At 38.5% G+C, this 19,224-nt stretch overlaps 1 long non-coding RNA gene across 1 annotated transcript; it reads right to left on the bottom strand.

Annotated features, from left to right (window-relative positions):
* Nucleotides 1-1,816: 1,816 nt before the first annotated feature.
* On the bottom strand, nucleotides 1,817-18,868 carry LOC126174823 (uncharacterized). Its single transcript, XR_007535488.1, has 5 exons — nucleotides 18,757-18,868; nucleotides 14,744-14,869; nucleotides 14,146-14,298; nucleotides 2,655-2,914; nucleotides 1,817-2,410 (listed from the first exon to the last, which is right to left on the bottom strand). It is a non-coding gene; the product is annotated as an uncharacterized LOC126174823 (long non-coding RNA).
* Between the last annotated feature and the right edge of the window lie 356 nt (nucleotides 18,869-19,224).

The raw sequence follows: 19,224 nt of genomic DNA, 5'->3' as shown, positions 1-19,224 counted from the left end.
ATTTGGCCGGATTGGAACAGGACTGGCTGGTGTGATTGAACCGCTGACATCGATAGCAACGCGTAGGGTTTGGGACGTAAGGGCGAACGGAAATTATCTCATAGCCTGCTTTGATTTTCGATGGGAGTTGAACTTTGTCAAATGTCAAGAAGACAGTGCGGGTTGGAATGATGTTCGTGTCAACCCGTTTCATAACTCTATGAACAGCCGTTACGCCCTGGTCAGACAGGTAGTGCTGAATTTCTTCGTCAGCAATCCATCGAGGGAGCGTGTATAAACGACTCCACGCGAGGAATTTAAGGTACAGTGCGGTTCCACCCGGACAGGGAAGGTGTGGAGCAGAGAAGTACGCAGCAATTTTTGAGCCTGGAGGGCACTGTGTGTTTCTAACAACAGGGTGCCATTCCGTAATCTGGAACAAGACTTTACAGGACCTGCAATTGCATCGACACCTTTCTGAATAATGAAAGGGTTGACCGTGGAGGAGTCGTGACCTTCGTCAGACCGAGAAACAACAAGGAACTGTGGCAACGATGGAAGAATCGTCTGTGGCTGAGACTCAGTATACTTACGTTTGTGAGCAGACATAGTGGAAGGTGAGGAAACCATTGCGGAAGAATCCCCCATGATTACCGGCGTCTCCGATGGCGCGCTCCTCCCTTGTGGGGGCCCTCTCTGAGGGCACTCCCTCCTTAGGTGATTGTTCACACCTCCCGACAAACGGACGGAGGGACCAATCGGCACTTTCGGAAGGTATCAGCTCGGGTAATCACCTCTCCCTGGGCCTGGCCGTTACCAGGGGGTACGTACGTGTCCTACCTGTCTACCCGGGGCGGGGAATTACGCGTTACCCCGTCACCGGCTACGCACAAAAGGCGTGGGTTGGCCTTCAGACACGCACAGGGAGGAAGAAAGAGAAAGGGAAAGGGAAAGGAAAGAAGAGAGGTCTCAAACGCCGCAGCGGAGAAAAGGGTAAAGAGAAGAGGTAAGGAACAGAGAAGGACAAAGGAAGGAAGAAGACATAAAAGCAAGGAAGGCGAAGAATGCAGTACATTTACGAGCATCCGTCTCCGGACGTAAGCACAAACCATACTCCCAGATGGGGAGAAAGGGAAGGAAAGAGCCAGAGGTGAGGGGAGGAGGGGCGAAGATAGGGATGGGGAAGGATGCGGAAAGGGAACGTATGCAGCGCGGAAAGGAAGGAAGGCCACATTAGCTCGAGGGTCCCGTGCTCGCTACGCACGTATCCACAAAAGAGTTGTTGACTCCCTGGGGGGACACAGGAAGGTTGCTGGAGGGAGTTGACACATCTGCATACAAGTCACCAGATTCCTGTACATTTGAGGAAGGGAGATGACTAGGTCTGATGCCACGTTCAGTCACATCCCATGTGTCCGATCAGGATCAGATCTGGTTGGGGGCCAGAACATCAATTGGAACTCACCACTCTGTTCCTCGACCATTCCATTGCACTCCATACCTTGTGACATGGCGCTGATATGCGAGTTGTCACATGAACAAACTGTACAACTCCTACAATATCTTTAGCATCTCTGGTTGCTAGAGTGCGGCCCACAGTCATTTCCTTGTTGAATCCACTTTCGTCGGCATTGTAGACATTTGTGTCTTTATAGGCTATCATGAGTGCATGAGCTGCTTGTTGCCAGTTATCTACCATTTTCTGGATGTCGTTTCTGTTGTGGTACATTTTCAACGTAACAAAAAATTTTACTTTGCAGCTTACAATATGGTTTGTCCACCTTTGGCACAGGTAACTGCAGTGACGCATCGTGGCATGGAAGCAGACACAGGAAGGTTGCTGGAGGGAGTTGACACATCTGCATACAAGTCACCAGATTCCTGTAAATTTGAGGAAGGGAGATGGCTAGCTCTGACACCACGTTCAGTCACATCTTATGTGTCCGATCAGGATCAGATCTGGTTGGGGGCCAGAACATCAATTGGAACTCACCACTCTGTTCCTCGAACATCCCATTGCACTCCATACCTTGTGATATGGCACAAAGTAAAGCCACTAGACAACACAGAAAGCTGACTTATGGCAGCACTATCATCTGCAATCATTATTATTACTACCACTAGCACTATCAATACTTCTGAATATGTGATAGTTGTTTCCTTTTTTCTGTTTTGATTATGTATAGTCTGTGAAACTACAAATGCACTAGCTGCTTTATCATAAGTATTGTCTCTTCTGTCACACGTCCGACAGAACACCACACCTATCTATACAAATGTCACAACTTGTTTGACAAGATCCCATGGCACTATTCACTGATACAAGTTTCATAATTCTAGCATATCTCGTTGCTCAGGGTTGGGCAATATGCCTACTTGGCTACAATCATTTATCTTGTTCTGTTTGTCCATTGTATTCCCAGAAAACAATCTGCAAATATAAAAGGCAATCAGTGAAATTCTAGTTACCATAATAATCACATTAAGATTTCACTACATTATATGAACTTTCAGAAAGACTAATCGAATAATTGCTCATTGTTCTTCACATAATCACAGTCATCATCATTAAGTTCAAGACTGTTCTGTAAATTAAAGTTAAAATTTACTTATGTGTTTCACATCAAGAACATCAAAAGAAGACATATGATCATACTCATCGTCTGCTTACTTACACCCATTAGCAACAGCAAACTGCCACTAATTCTGCAGCCCATTACAACTTTTACAGGTCATGACATCCTGTATGTTTTCATCTTCCACATGCTGGTATCTTTTGAAATTGGATCCCAAGTCTTATGACGATACTCGAAGCCATCTTGGGACATCAACCACACCAAAAACACACTGCATCAAAAAACTTGTAAGGTGCAGTTCTATTTAATTAATGCTCCATTTCCTACATTTCACCTTAATCCACACTGATACAGTGTATCTGAAACAAAAGAATCTCTCAATAACAATTGGCAAATACACTGATTCAGTAATATTTACACAAATATTTAATATTCAGTTCTTCTCAGAGGACATTTAAACAGCATGTAATAGTTAGTAAGAAAATTTCATCATTGTTTTACTATACGACCACAACCTCTCCTTCAGCAACTCTGGCTATATGTTAATGTGTCAGTACTTTACCCATTCAGTGATCATTTAACTGTTTCACACAACCATAAAATAAGTTTCATAAGGCTTCATACACTGCAATTCTTTTCCTGTGCGGCGCGAATATGAAAAGTTACCTAATACCGTCTTATACATGCTCTCGACATGTTAATGTGCCCTGCTGCTACTGTCTGGGTGCTCTGTGTGTGTTATGCTCACCTTCGATCCTTCCGTCAGGTGGTCTACACGTGTATAAGCCTGCCCCTTGCCACTGTGTGCTCTGGAAGCTTTAATGCACGAGGCACTTAATGGCCAGGTAGAGAGGGCAAGTAACCACATTTCCATGTAAGTGTTCAGCAGCTTTCCATCATTCAGTCTTTGTGCATTTGCTGCCGTGACCTTATTTGTGTTGCTGTTTTCATCTTCATTTTTCACTGATAACATGGCTGGCTGATGTGGCTGTAGACAGGAAGTGATTGTGAAGATGACAGGCACCTACACCTGGTTCTTGGTGTCATACGATAAAAGAAACATGAGCAGAGTGTAAGACGCCTCCATATAAAGACCACTGCAGTAGTCTTGCAAGAGAAACTAGGTGGCAACTTAATGTCATTACGTGTACCTATAATGCATTCTGCATGTTGTAAATAAATGAAAGCTCTTGACGAAAATGGAAATAACTAAACATTTATTTACTTAGCAACTACATTTTGTGGTATAACAACAAACAGGTTTTGATTAAAGCTGAGTATTCCACATAGAATATCACATATATTGAGCTATGGTGAGTCATTTCTCCTTCCCACTATTGATAGCTCCTAGCTAGTGCTTCGCTAGGTGGCGCATATTACTCCCTTGTGTGGGTATCACTGCCCTGGCTATTCTTCAAAAGCAGCCACTGGAGCAGCATCTTGGGGCCTTCATATAGTGCAGTGCAGGCAGTTTACGTGTAGCCTTCGCACAATGTGGGGCTGGGGTCTGTGGCAGTTCTTCGAGCAACAGACACATGCTGTGGATCAGCACGTCTTTTCTGGGTTGCCATTCACGCTTTTTCAGCAGGACTGGGTAGAAGGCAAAAGATTTGGTTCACCTACACCATGCGTATCTAATCGTTCGGCTCTGTGCACAGGTTTCCCACTTCGCAAATTGCTTTAGAAGATGTTCATGTTTATATTCATTGAGTCATCATGCAAGCCTCTGTTATCTGATTATGTTATTCTAGGACCAATTTATTGCCATGTCTGCTCTGGGTATTTTTTGAAGTGATTTGCATTAATCTGCTGACCAGTATTACAGGGTGTATACGGGGACAAGGAAAAAAAATTCCCGGATTATTCCCGGATTTCTCCCGGATATCCCGTTTAAAAAATATGCGTTTTCCCGAGCGAAAATACACTTTTTCTGTGCTAAGTGACAGTAGGTTTTCCGTAGATTTTCCTTCGGAACTGTAAAACTTATCAATCCTTTGAATGGTTAACGTTTAATACAATCGCGCAGTACTTCCCGGAAAAAAAAAGAAAAGACGGGGCAGAGAAGTTTTGGAGAGACTATTAATTAAAAAAAAAAAAAAAAAAAGAGAGAAGTTTTGGAAAGACCTTTGATTTGCAGCAACATATACGCTGCATATTTTCGTATTACGAAAGTATAAATTCGAATTGCACCAAACACAGCGCGTTAGTTTCCGGAAGGTTGAAACCGAGGTTGCGATGTCCTTTTGTAGCAACTACATTTTGTGGTATAACAACAAACAGGTTTTGATTAAAGCTGAGTATTCCACATAGAATATCACATATATTGAGCTATGGTGAGTCATTTCTCCTTCCCACTATTGATAGCTCCTAGCTAGTGCTTCGCTAGGTGGCGCATATTACTCCCTTGTGTGGGTATCACTGCCCTGGCTATTCTTCAAAAGCAGCCACTGGAGCAGCATCTTGGGGCCTTCATATAGTGCAGTGCAGGCAGTTTACGTGTAGCCTTCGCACAATGTGGGGCTGGGGTCTGTGGCAGTTCTTCGAGCAACAGACACATGCTGTGGATCAGCACGTCTTTTCTGGGTTGCCATTCACGCTTTTTCAGCAGGACTGGGTAGAAGGCAAAAGATTTGGTTCACCTACACCATGCGTATCTAATCGTTCGGCTCTGTGCACAGGTTTCCCACTTCGCAAATTGCTTTAGAAGATGTTCATGTTTATATTCATTGAGTCATCATGCAAGCCTCTGTTATCTGATTATGTTATTCTAGGACCAATTTATTGCCATGTCTGCTCTGGGTATTTTTTGAAGTGATTTGCATTAATCTGCTGACCAGTATTACAGGGTGTATACGGGGACAAGGAAAAAAAATTCCCGGATTATTCCCGGATTTCTCCCGGATATCCCGTTTAAAAAATATGCGTTTTCCCGAGCGAAAATACACTTTTTCTGTGCTAAGTGACAGTAGGTTTTCCGTAGATTTTCCTTCGGAACTGTAAAACTTATCAATCCTTTGAATGGTTAACGTTTAATACAATCGCGCAGTACTTCCCGGAAAAAAAAAGAAAAGACGGGGCAGAGAAGTTTTGGAGAGACTATTAATTAAAAAAAAAAAAAAAAAAAAAAAGAGAGAAGTTTTGGAAAGACCTTTGATTTGCAGCAACATATACGCTGCATATTTTCGTATTACGAAAGTATAAATTCGAATTGCACCAAACACAGCGCGTTAGTTTCCGGAAGGTTGAAACCGAGGTTGCGATGTCCTTTTGTAAGCGAGTCATATCTCAAGCCACGAGATCTCGCCAGCCGATGACAGCAGCTATTCAGAGCATAGGACACGTGTTATAGTCAGCCAATAGCAAGATCACTGGTTACATAGCGCGAACACGCAAGAGGAAAAGTTAAGCTTTCACATATAATTTTGGTCTCTAAGATTAACACGCTACAACAGAAGCTAAGTTTTCACATGTAATATTGATTTTTTTTTTTTGCGTTTGTTATACTTTAAGATACATCGCAAAAATGTGCCAGTAAATTTAAAATTCTGACATAAATGTCTCGGCTCGAAATTCTTATAAGTGGCTGGTCCTCAAACTGTTGTTTCGAATGCTCTGTGATTTAGATATCCATCCCACTTTCTCACACGTAACATAATTCATCTTGCGTAAAAAGAAATTTACTTTGAAAGTAACGCTTTTCTAACCACCGTTCGCAATACTATCCGGAGACTGTTAGAAATAGGTTCGATTTACCAGTTGCCAGAGAGCGCCAGAAAAACAGGCATTATTGTGCGTGTGCAACTGTATTGGTGTAGGAAGCCCGCATGTTCGTGTGAATTAAGCTTGTCAGTGTGGTTTTTAGGATGTAAATTTTCTTGGAGTACCAGTACTCTGCGATCTCATTTTTGGTTCTTTATTATGGCATAATGCCATATATGGCAGAAGATGATAACGTGCACTTGAAATTAGCTTCGCTTGGAACTAGGCAATACTGTAGAATGAAACACTTCGTTTCAAATAAAAAGACTGCCTCAGCGGAAAGACTAATAAAGCCAAATTTCTTTAGCAAACTTGCAAAATTAACTTCACTGTTCTGCAAGGCGATTAATGCTTGACTGCTACAAACTTGGAAATAAAATAAAATCAGAAAACTGAAATTAATAATATATTTTTGCCCTCCGTAATTATGTGAATGTATTTTAATTCACTTGATAACTTCCGGCCACAGAAATCCGTTTTGTTTTCATTTTATGTGGGAGCTGTACACGAAGAGAAGCAGCGAAATCACTTAACGTAAACACGGGTCACGTGGAGAACCCCCTCCCCACTACAACTCTGTGCAAGCGTGAATCTGGCAGCTAGGGCGCGGGAGAAAAATTTTTCTCGTTTGCATCTGGCTGCTTGCTGCTACTACCGATACAGCTAACAGCCAAACTTCAAGTAGCGGGAGAAGGTACTGCTTACACGCGAGTCAAATGCGCAAGCGCAACAGACCGCTGGCAATTGGTCAAACGAACCTTACGTGAACAGTTGTGACGTCATGCTCATAGCAAGCCGTTTATTGTTACGAAGAATTAGTCTGCGCCCTACGGCCTTTGACATATTTTTGCTATTCGCAGACGCTTGTGCGTGCACGGTGTTTTGTTGTTGTAAATTGCACATTTCCTTTGCCACTAAAGTTTTATTTTTTTCCCTCTCGTGTATATTTTCTTGCTGCAGTATCATTCTCCAGTAGCAGGATACAATAACATTCTTTGCTAGAGAATCAATTCTGCAGTCAAATATACAAAAATTTAACTTGAAGCTAAAACAATGAAAATTTCCCGGAATTCCGAAAAATTCCCGGGTTTTTCCCGGTTTTCTCCCGGATGAAAAAATTCCCGGGTTTTTCCCGGATTTCCCGGTTGTCCCGGGTCGTAGACACCCTGTATTATCTTTAAAAATCTGAGATAATTAATGCTGTTGTGGCTATCTAATGTGTCCTGCTTTCATGCATAACTGTATCACGGTCCCTTGAATTATCTAGTTTTTTTTAATTTTTGTGTGTTTTCAAATGGGTTTATGCGAGAGAACAAACAGTTTCTGAATTTTAATATTTGTTTTCACTGTGTTCAAAAGCTGGCGGTCTCTCTGGTATTACTACGACAAATCCCTGTAAGTTGTTTGTTTTATGACCTCCAGCTAATGGTAACACCTTGGAGAGTTCTTATTTATATTCCTTCCTGGAAGAATTTACAGCTGCTTTTGTGTAGTTCCCTGTTACATCTTACATTTTTAGTGACACTTATTTCCTTGGGCGTATGATCTTATTGGATAGGTTCGCATCCTGTCTGTGCTCAAGTTGAATATCTTGTGTTTTCCGACTTGCACTGTAAATGAAATTTTGCTTTCGGCCAAGAAGCCTATGATTAACTAGCTTTGCACACGGAATTTTCCCTTTACTGTTATTGTTATGTTTAATATGTATTTTAACTAAGTTCTAAATTTTATTGTAAATTGTTTGGTGTAAGTCTTTTGGCTGTAAGGCAAATGTTATGTCTTAGTATTAATCTTTTTGGCATCTACCTAATGTCTTGGATTTGAGCTCGCTTACAGAAATTGACCAAGAACTCAGTTTTAATTATTTTATTAGCAGATTTAATAAAAATTTTAAATGCTGATATTGTTAAAGTATTATTTTCTTGCAACTTATTTGAGCCCATTATTGTTGTAATTCTGTAACTGTGTCATTCACCATTTAGAACACTTCGAGTTCGTAAATTAAACATGGCACATTACACTGAAATTTTCCAACCTGTTTTTCTTAAAGGGATACTGCTGTTACTTTACAAAAATTTTCTTTTGTTGAAAGGATAAATTATGTTAGTTAAAGGGGTCTAGTCCTTCCATGTCATTTCCCTGATCCTGGCAAATCCTGATTTCAAATATTAATATGTGCAATGCCACATTATTCTTTTTTGACAAGATATTAAATAATGTTAAAAAAGTACATCTTCCCACAGGGAAAAAAGAAAAAAAAATCATTTCGGATATACCTCAACAGAGAAAGTTTCGAGTATTAATCATACAGCAATATATGCACCCTCTTTGCTTACTATCATTTGCAAAAAAACCTCTTTTACATATCTTGAACCATTTATAAAGTATAATGGGTGTTGCGACCATGAATCAGGTTGCACATGACCACCACACTGGGCATGGCCAGAACAAAATATGCATAACATTCCCACAGATACAAAAACCAATATCTTGAGAATGATGATAGCAATCGCTCTGCTCTCAGCTTTAAATACAATATTGACACATTAGCTACATTTTGTGCACTGCAATCATTGATGTAAAATGGACCATACACAAAATCTACGCACTGGTTGTGTGTGTGTTTTTTTTTAATTTATTTTACCTCTACAGAAATCTTAATTTCGTTGAATTTTTTGTTTAACTGGATGCAGCACAGTAACAAACAAATAACAGAAAAAAATTCAGTGTTTTACTGGGCGACAAGATACCGTAATATGTGGGAAAAAATTTGAATTTTTCACCAGTTTTCTTAGAATTTGCCAAGTATTTCATTAGCTGCCGTGCACATCCGCTCACCACATCACTGACAATTAGTAAATGAAATCAACAAATATGGAGGAATGAAGTTATACCTGTGGTTCCCATCTGCTGATGTATTAGAATGGTATCATGTATGAGAGAGTTGTGTTTTCATGAGTGTGTAAAGGTGTATGTTGTGTAATTCTGATGAAGGCCTGTTTGGCTGAAAGCTTTGACTGAAAGTCTTTCTGTTATGCCTATCTGTGACTTAGTATCTCCATTATATTGTCAGTAGCAACTAACCTTTTCATAATATTGTCAGAGTGATATGACAGATTTATAATTTCCTTGAGTTGTTATAGTTATGAATATGTAGAACAGCAAGTTTATGGAAGAATAACTAACAAAGAACACTACGTTATGTGGATGATTCTAAAGTGATACTTCCCTTCCATCTTAGGCTTCTCACATCCTAAGAAATATGTAATTTGTGTGTGATGCAATGTAGACATACCTCAAAATTTGTCTATGGAGTGATTCATTTCTAGAGGACTTTTAAAGTAGAAACCGTAAGTTCTTAGAGGACATGTATTTTGTATCAGCGTTGGTGAAAACCCGAGCAGAATACGAGATTGTCATGCCCAGCCCTCCTTGAATATTCAGCACTGGGGAGCAGGGCTGTGTGGCAGCAGTATAGGATAGGGCAACAACTTCAAGTTGCACTCTCCACAGGATGCAAGTAGCATGTTCGTAGTAGTCAAAGAGTTAACTGTTACAATGTTCATTTACATGACATTAAAAAAGACAATGCGATAAAAACACATCTAGTTTACCTTCATCAAAAATGTGTTTGATGCCTTTAATGAGCCACTGCACCGAAAAATCACATTTCTGTTGGCATCAATTTTAAAACATCAAACTTCTAACCAAAGAAGAAATCTGCTCTCCATGATTCATCAGCCCATCAGTGCACAGGACACTTGACATCATGCAAATGTTTCTGGCAGCAAAGCAGAACACAGGTTTAAATATTTATTCAAAATAACTTTCACTACTTTGCAGAATAAAGTTCAGGATTTTCTTCTATGTACTTAATGTCTTGAGCCACACGTTGAATCTGTTAGAAGGCTATAAAAAGAAGTGTTTGAAAATAAACAAAAAAACAGAGTATATGATTTATAAGCTGGGAATTTGGGTGTACTAGTTTGCTGTTCTTTTAATTTCCTATATGTAACTATATTGCAAATGAAGATCTCAAAATTAAGATTGGACTAGATAAACATTATTTCACAATGAAACTCAATTCTTTGAAGTAATAAGATCACAAATAAAACAAAGAAGTTATCCACAAAACAACAGTAAAAAGCATATTTACACCTGCATCTTAAAAGTGTGGGAAATAAAGCCAAAAGGGTAAGCTACTAGCCATGGAAATTGGTTACTAGAGCAGTAGTGCTAGTCTCACAACTTTACATCAGAAATGAAGAAAGCAGAAAAACGACTTACATGGAAGAAACATGGTGGAAACTACTGAGAAATAAATTACTACATAACTGACATTTAGAACAAATGGATGATTATAAATGGCCGAAGAAGGTACGAAGATCAACAGCCTAAAAGATGGGACACATACTGAAGTTACAGACTTCACAATTCTCCAAGACAGCAACTGGGAAGAAACTACAGAGGTTGGAAGGAGAGAAACAGCACTGGCTGCAAACAACCCACAAAAGTATAAATTTTGTGGTAACAGTTGGATTTGTAGTGTAGCCAAGATGTAAGTTACACTGAAATGTGGTTGAAAGTTGTAGCTGACAAATAAGAAGGAATCGCACATGTTGTGCAGCATGAATTAAATTCCTCCATAATATAACATACATGACAACAGTGACATGTCCCCCATAGTGTGATTAGCTGTTAGAAACAAACCAAAAAAACTTAAGAAATGTGTATGTGTGGAAAAGTTGAGAAGATAAAACAGAGCAATATGCACCAAGAGAAGATTAAAGTGATTTCAAGCTATTTTTTTAGTAACAAAAATCAGAGAATGACCTTGGTCACATCTATCCTGTTCACTGCTGCCACATCACTCTATACCACCTCCAGTGCCAGTTGTCACAATGAGTTGCAGATAACACCTGAACTGGTAATGTGACAATTGTTGTCTGTTTTGATTATCTGTATAGATTGAATGTGACAGGATGTTCTATATTAGACACAAAAGTGAGCAAAGAAGTGGCAAGATTACTTCCACACTACTAAGCACAACTTAAATCATACAATGGGCACAGATAATGTATACAGACAACACTGCCAACCTCACTGCTTAACTGTTCATTTTATTAATTTGACAGAGGTATAGAAATGAATGAAGCACTGCGAAGAATGAGTAAAAGAGTTACAGGCCAACATAAAAACGAAGAAAACTGCTCTGGGCTTATCCTAAAATAAAATGGCATTATAAAACAGTTCTTGAAGGATATGTAGAAGGAAAGAGAAAATTAAGAAGAAAGGTCTGAGACCCTGTATATGATGGGAGGTTACATATACAAATAACTGAAAAAGGGATAAATGTAAAACAGCACAGATGACTTGTTATATTTTGTCATGGTTTGCAAAGGACGAACGACTGGCTACACACTTCCATTGTCAGATTCCAGCAATTCACTACCTTCAAACTCAAATCTCATTTATGCTGCATCGAGAAACATGTGAGGATAGTTTAATAAGAATAAAGAATTGCCCAAAAACTGTTGAAATACAATCAGAGGAATACTGTCTTTTTAATGTGCACAAAAACTTTACAAAGGACAAAATTACTACACTACAGAACAACAAAAATTTCACTGTTTGGTACATCAGTTCTCCCACCCCTAGTCTTTCCTCAGTTTCTAAGTGCCAATGAGAGGCCACTGGCTAAGCTCACAGTCTGACCACAGTGTCATTCTTCTCAAAGGTGCTGTCCAGGTAGCATCATAACAAGCAACAACTACCGAATAAACACTTATTGTTAAAGGGTTTATCAGGCAATACTGTGCTTCATTCCAACTGTCACCAGCATGTCTCAACTTTGTTGCTACCCATTATTCACTTTTATGTTCCCTGTAAGGAAGTATTTTACATTTGCTAACAGAACAGTAATTTTCATCTACAGTACTGCACTTTTTGTTTGCGAGTTACAAGTGGCAGTTTCACGACACACACAACCAAATAAAAGGAACTGTTAATATAAGGCATCTAACTTTTTTCCATGATCTTTAAGACAATGGCAGAAGAGAAAATTTTATTGACACTGCTGATTGGAACAATAAATGTGTGTGGTGTTTCACTGCCAACTATACAGAGATTATTTGCAGTAGCATGTGCAATTGGTACTTGTGGCGAACGCCAAGAACTGGAACCAATTTGTATTGCTTCAGAAACATCTTCATCAGAAGATGTGTGTTGGAATTCCTATGACTGTGACAAGTGTCCCAGGCAAAAAGTAGCAGATGTTTTACCCAAGATTTCTTTCACAGGTGGCTGATGTTAAATTAGAACAATTCTGAAATCTTTAGGTTTCAGTTACAGAAGATGCAAGGATGGAAGAGGGTTTCTGATGGAGAGATACAATATTAGTGGAGCTAGAAAATTTTTCTGGGAAATAGCCATAAGAAAAAAAAAAGGAAATTGGCACCCTATTAATTATCCAAGTAAGATCATTACTACACCAGGAAGCACATCTGGCAGAATAAAAGGAGCAATTGTGGTTTGAATGTATTGACTAACACAGGAAACCGACATTGTCATCCACGACCTTATCAATATAGCTTTATTGACTTTGCAAAGCCAACATTTACATCTTGCAAATTCAGTGATCATCACAAAAAGATGAATAGTGATGTATTTAAACATCACACTGGTTTTTAGATTTATTACAGGGTTCAGAAGAGGATTCTGTTACCACATGCATAATACCAGTTACCATTCAAGAAAAAACTAATTCAAATGCATAGGAGGAAGAAATTTTGATAGTAGTTAGAAGATAAAATTATTTCAAATTTGGGCTGCTGTACAAAAGCAGAGGTGTTGGAATTCAGGCATCATTAGCACATTTATGATCAATTTGAACTTGACAGCTCAGCATTAGAAATGAGCTGTAAGGTTGTGAGGCTGCCACTACAACTTGATAAAAAATTTGTGGCCCTTAGTGAAAGAAAGGGTTACATGCATAAACTGCACATTCAGAATGAAATGATGTGCAGAATTTAAGTAAGCACGTCACTGATGATGTCTCTGAAGACTGGAGAAAGTGCATACACCATAACGAAAATTTGCAAGAAAACCAGTATATGGAAGAACGCATCTAAGAAAAGTTAAGTGAAAGCATCGTTATTGCTTCAAATGACATGTCTTTAGGAAAGGGAAACTGCAATAAATTGTGTTAAATGTTATTTTTCTTATTCCTTTCATTTCCCAAAGCTGTAAATACCGTTGCATCTCTCCACTACCTTTCCTATCAGCTTCCCTTTCCCCTCTGACTCGAAATATTCATCAATGTGTGGCAGAACAGCTGCCAGGGGTGGTGGTGGTTAGTGTTAAAACCATCCCAGCATTTGCCTGAAACGATTTAGGGAAACAGCTGCCAGAGATACACTGCCTGTGGTGACGTGTGTCACTTACTTGAGAGCAGAAAATCCTCATCTTCTGCAGCACCTAAGGCTAAAATAACACACACACACGCTACAAAATTATCCAATTCCAGCTACACAATTTTTATTGCCAAAGCTATCAGCCATTTTCAGATTTCACTTTCAAATGAGCTCCTTGTAATGCACCATGCATGTTTGTGCCAGTCACAGGCCACAGGCTTCCAATGTGAGATGGCTGATGTGTACGGCAAAAACCATCTGCGCGAGGGGGGGGGAGGGGGCAAGTGTGCTAAAAAGGTTGATGGGGACCTTCAACATTTGCTTCTCAAGCTACTGCTTTCACTGCTCCTTAGTATAATAAGATTAATGTATCAGTATTCTTAATCATAGAGGTGAAGAATCTTTGGGAAATGACTCACCAGATGCAAAACATTGTCACAAATGAGCATTTTGTAGGAGTAGACAATCTTTCTCATAAACAGCTTAATTTATCCCTGCTCCTCTCCCATCACCTCCATACCATCACCTGCTTATCCTGGACCTTCCTGATGCAGGCTATGTTCTCAACATACCTGCAAAAATATAACAGCATCACTATACACACAATACATTACAGCATTCAAAATTAAATTTTGTCACAAATTTTCAGAAAGACTAATCAAACTGATCACAAAGTCACAAAGTCACTGTCATCATCAAAGTTCATCTCTCTTCAATACTCTATAAATTTGTAAATAAACTACATTCTACAAAAATTTCAATTTCCTACTGATCCATAAATTGTAAACACACCAAGAAATTGAGAAAAATGTTAAAATCAGTAATCATAGCAAAACATTAAATTTATTCTTTAAAATTCATTTTCATATAATCAGTTAATTTTATTTGTTTATATACATTTGAAATGCAGTAAAAATTGTCCACATACAATCCAACACTTCACATCTACATGCCAATGACACTGCTTACACCTCAAATTTTATAGCATAGCTACTCTAGTTTAGTATAAGTCCTCACTTTTCAAAAGAGGAAAGCCTGCAGTTTTGACATTTTTAAAAACCACCACCACCAGAAATTTTACACTCACTCAATGGAAAGAACTTCCACTTGCTCCAAATTTGTTGTTGGCATGGCACAAGTAGCCTGTAAATAAGGAATCCAAGCATTAAGAACTTTATTATAATGTACTGATAATCAATATTAAATACATAAACTGTCAGTTCTTCTTAGAGAACAGCATCAGGCACTCAGTGATATATTACATCATTTATGATCTAAATACAATGTTTCCCATCTCACATCTGCACAGTGAGTTGTTACATTTACTCTTTTCATCTTTTATTCCACCTATGAATTAAGTTTTGAAGTGCAAACTATGATTTATATAACATTAAAGTTACTGGATGTACTAAGGTGGTGAATTTTTGATAATCTACAGCGTAGGGATAAGGGGTGAATCAAAAAGGCATTTGTAGAAAGTGACATCACAGGAAATGATCATGCAAATGGAAGAATTTCTGCTCCTGCACCAGATGCTCCAGGATACTTCATTACTCAATGCCATTAAATTCACAACTTTCAATAAACATGCTACAGTAACAGCAATTTCATAACATTTCGCTCAGCATTTTAACGAAACTTGATATAATACAAATGTAAGTAAATAATTGGCACACACCACAAAAGAATTTCTTTTCAACTTGAGACATCTATTATAAACTTGGTGGTGGTGGTGGTGGTGTGTGTGTGTGTGTGTGTGTGGGGAGGGGGGGGGGCGCAAGACGACTCAAATTGGGTCTTCACAGATCACCAAACAAAAAGTCCCATCATCCAGGGATTAATGCACAATAACCCTTGCCAAAGTATATTAGAGAAGAAAAAATACACAAAATCATTATTTAAGGGGGATTCCATTATCAAGGGTGCCACAATTGCAGAGTTTTTCAACAATTAGAAGCTAATATAGGAAAATGTACAAATATAAATAAATTGAAGACTGAATGACTATTGTATGAACAGTTGTTTTATCTTCACTTTAAATCTGTATATCAGAATTAAATGAAGTGAGCTGTTAATCATATTTGAAACCTTGTCATAGGTGGGTCAGAAATCTGACAATTTTACAAGAAATCTGTGAATTATGAAATTATTTTAAATTTAAACTATTTAAACAATTGTCTATACGATGGAATATCAACCCCAGTAATTAATATATTTAGATGTCACTTCCTAATTTAAATAACTTGGTTGAAATTTTTGTCACCTATAAATAAGAAATTTCAGTGCAGAATTATTTTACAGTGCAAATGCACAGATATGTCTGTGTATATGCGGATGGATATGTGTGTGTGTGCGCGCGCGAGTGTATACCTGTCCTTTTTTCCCCCCTAAGGTAAGTCTTTCCGCTCCCGGAATTGGAATGACTCCTTACCCTCTCCCTTAAAACCCATATCCTTTTGTCTTTCCCTCTCCTTCCCTCTTTCCTGACGAGGCAACCGTTGGTTGCGAAAGCTAAACTTTGTGTGTATGTTTGTGTGTCTATCGACCTGCCAGCGCTTTTGTTTGGTAAGGCTCATCATCTTTCTTTTTAAATATATTTTTCCCACGTGGAATGTTTCCCTCTACTATATATATATATATATATATATATATATATATATATATATATATATATATGGCTTAATGAGCAAAATATTTCACTTGTTGAGGTGCTAAAATAATAACTTTTGAAACATTCTTGCTCATCAAAATGCAAGATTCAGAAACCAAACAATACTGCTGTGAAAGCTGAAAGTATGGTCCACTGTGGTATGAAAAAAAGGCTTGCACAAGACAGTTGAGATATTTCCCTTCAAAAATACCCTAAAATTTGCATGTAGAAAATGCTGGCCAACTTTGCAGATGCATATCTTTCCATCTAGACATGCAATGTCAATTATATTTGATTGATATATAGACATCATAGATATGAACAACTATCTGAAGTTTTGGTGCGATTGGTTCATATGAAAAGTAGCAGTAGTCAGTCACACCTTGACGCTCAGAAAAGCGTGACAAATTTTTTAGCCACTGTATTTATATTTACAGTAGCTAAATCTCTAGTTTTTGCCTTGGCGTGATTCAGCATAAAAGGTTGCCTATGTATATTAAAACAAATATCGAATGTTTGCTAGCCTATCAAACTTGGCTCATTTGCACCTTTGTATGCGATAAGAAGGTGAGTAGCCTCTCTTTAAAAGCCCTTGAAAATTCATTAGCTTTGGAGATGGTCGAGTGGGGACCCGTAGTCCCCTTCATGTGGAATGACCCAGGTTTCCATAGAACTTTAGTAACTGTGCTTACTGAAAATACAGAACTAAACTTCAAGCAATCATTCTGTTATCAGACATCTCAAAGTTACCACCTAATCTCTTGTCAAATGTGACTGCCTCTGTCATTAACACATTTTGCCTCTCCGTTTTCTCAATACGAATAACATATACGTTGCACCAGTCATCGGAAAATAATTTACAAATCTTTCGGGCCAGTAATTCTGATTTCAGTCAGTTCATTAATATATGACTTGTCGCTCTTTCTTTGAAACCAAACTCTATTTTCTCTTTTCGCTGTTTTCTGTTTGCAAGCTGTAACTAATATAATTGCAGCACACACTTTCAGGTGTTTGACAGCTTAAGCTTATAAAATCATGTTGTTAACTGATAATTTTTGCCCATGTTATTGATAGTAAGAGATTGCATCAATATAGTGAAGGTTTGACAAATTTGTATTAATAAATATTGAAAGTGTGCAGGTCACTTGATGCATTTATTTCAACAGGAACTGATGTGCTACAGCGCCATGACACACACTATTATGGCTCAGATCACAAAAGCTTAGAGATGTAAATAAATTTAAATAAAGGCCTACTTATCAGACAATATGAAAACATAGAAACAAAAGTAGGTAGCCTACAGGTAACACTCAAACTACTAAGTGCTTCCTCTGCAAGTCTTACTTCGAATTTTTTTCTATATGGCAGCTAATAATTGGACTGGAGGTTAATGTGAACAAGGATACATTGGCTTTCATTGGTATTGGTAAACTCAGCAGGTTTTTTCCACAATTCCTATGAATTTGAAGATCATCTTTCATTTCATACAGAGGGCAGCTCAGCACTTACTGTTGAGAATCATGATGGGAATCACTATGAGAAGGAAGTAAACATACTTCACTGAAGATGCAATACACTGTAATGAGAAAGGGAAGGACCTACGTCACCAGAATGCATAGGTAGCCCAGGACGTTATTTGCATGGTTCCAAGACCGAGTCAAAGGCAAAACTAAACATGAGGATATACGGCATTGCGAAACATGCCTAGATAAAATAAAACAAAATCTTAAAAAAATAAAGAAAGCTGGCGGCCTCCAGCAATGGATATGAAATTTCTTATATTTTATGACCGAAAACTTAACACAAAAATTGAATTATATAGTACACTCCACAACTGTATTACTTTGTGACTAGATAACAAGCAATCCGATCATACATCGTAATGAATCAACAATCAGCAGAAATATTTGCGTGCAGTTACACAGTTAAAACTTGCATCATATGAAACTACATCGCAGTGCAGCCGCATTTAAGATGACCAAACGCGTCTTTTTGATACTATTAAATGTATAATAATGTTGGAGAACAAACAGGGCAGTGAAACTGACGACATACAAGCGTATAAGTTTCCGAAACCAGAGTGAAAGCGAAAAAAAGTTTCGCGAGTTGCCCTTGTTATAAAATAAACGAAATATTTGGGCGGAAAATATTAATCTACACAATTTGCTTTCAATGACGGTGAGTCAGTTTCAAGTACTTGCAAGTGATAGAAGTCCTCGTGAGAAGTCTATAATATAAAAACCTACTGCAATTCCCGACAGCGCGTATCTATGAATTATGAGTCGCACTTACACTGACATATTTGCAATTACAAAAACACAGAGGTATAGCATCAAGTTCACATGACAACGAAATTCAGTACCAAACAACAGTATCTTACCAATCTCAAGTTCCCCGCATAGCCGTTATATGTGATACACATCACACACGTGTTCGACCAACAACAACCGGAAGCTGAGAGCCGTGAGAGGTGTCTGAGCTGCGCAAAGATCTCAACTGGTGCCACAACGTTGCAAATGAAATACCGGCCGCACTGAAAACTTGCACATTCATGTCCCGCTACTGTTCATGCCAGACAACATTCTTAAAGATGCACCCTACTCAAGGATCCCAAGGTGTATGCCTAGAACCGACAGTTTTGTCCGTTCTGGCCACTAAATAACTCTCGAAAAGATCTGCTCAGTTCATGAGTTAATGATTATATTTCTGGCTATTGTTCTTTATTTGTTGGTTCTGTTGAGTCGATTGCTTCTGTTTATAATTAACAATGCCCTATTTTGCTATTACTGTGACTGGAACTGCAAGCCAAAAACTGAAGGTAGTAACAGTATTTATCACAATTTTCCCA

Source organism: Schistocerca cancellata, chromosome 3 (assembly GCF_023864275.1).
Source record: "Schistocerca cancellata isolate TAMUIC-IGC-003103 chromosome 3, iqSchCanc2.1, whole genome shotgun sequence".
In the NCBI taxonomy this organism is placed as follows: domain Eukaryota; kingdom Metazoa; phylum Arthropoda; class Insecta; order Orthoptera; family Acrididae; genus Schistocerca; species Schistocerca cancellata.
The sequence above is the reverse complement of the archived record's forward strand: the minus strand, read 5'-3'. Positions and strand labels throughout refer to the sequence as shown.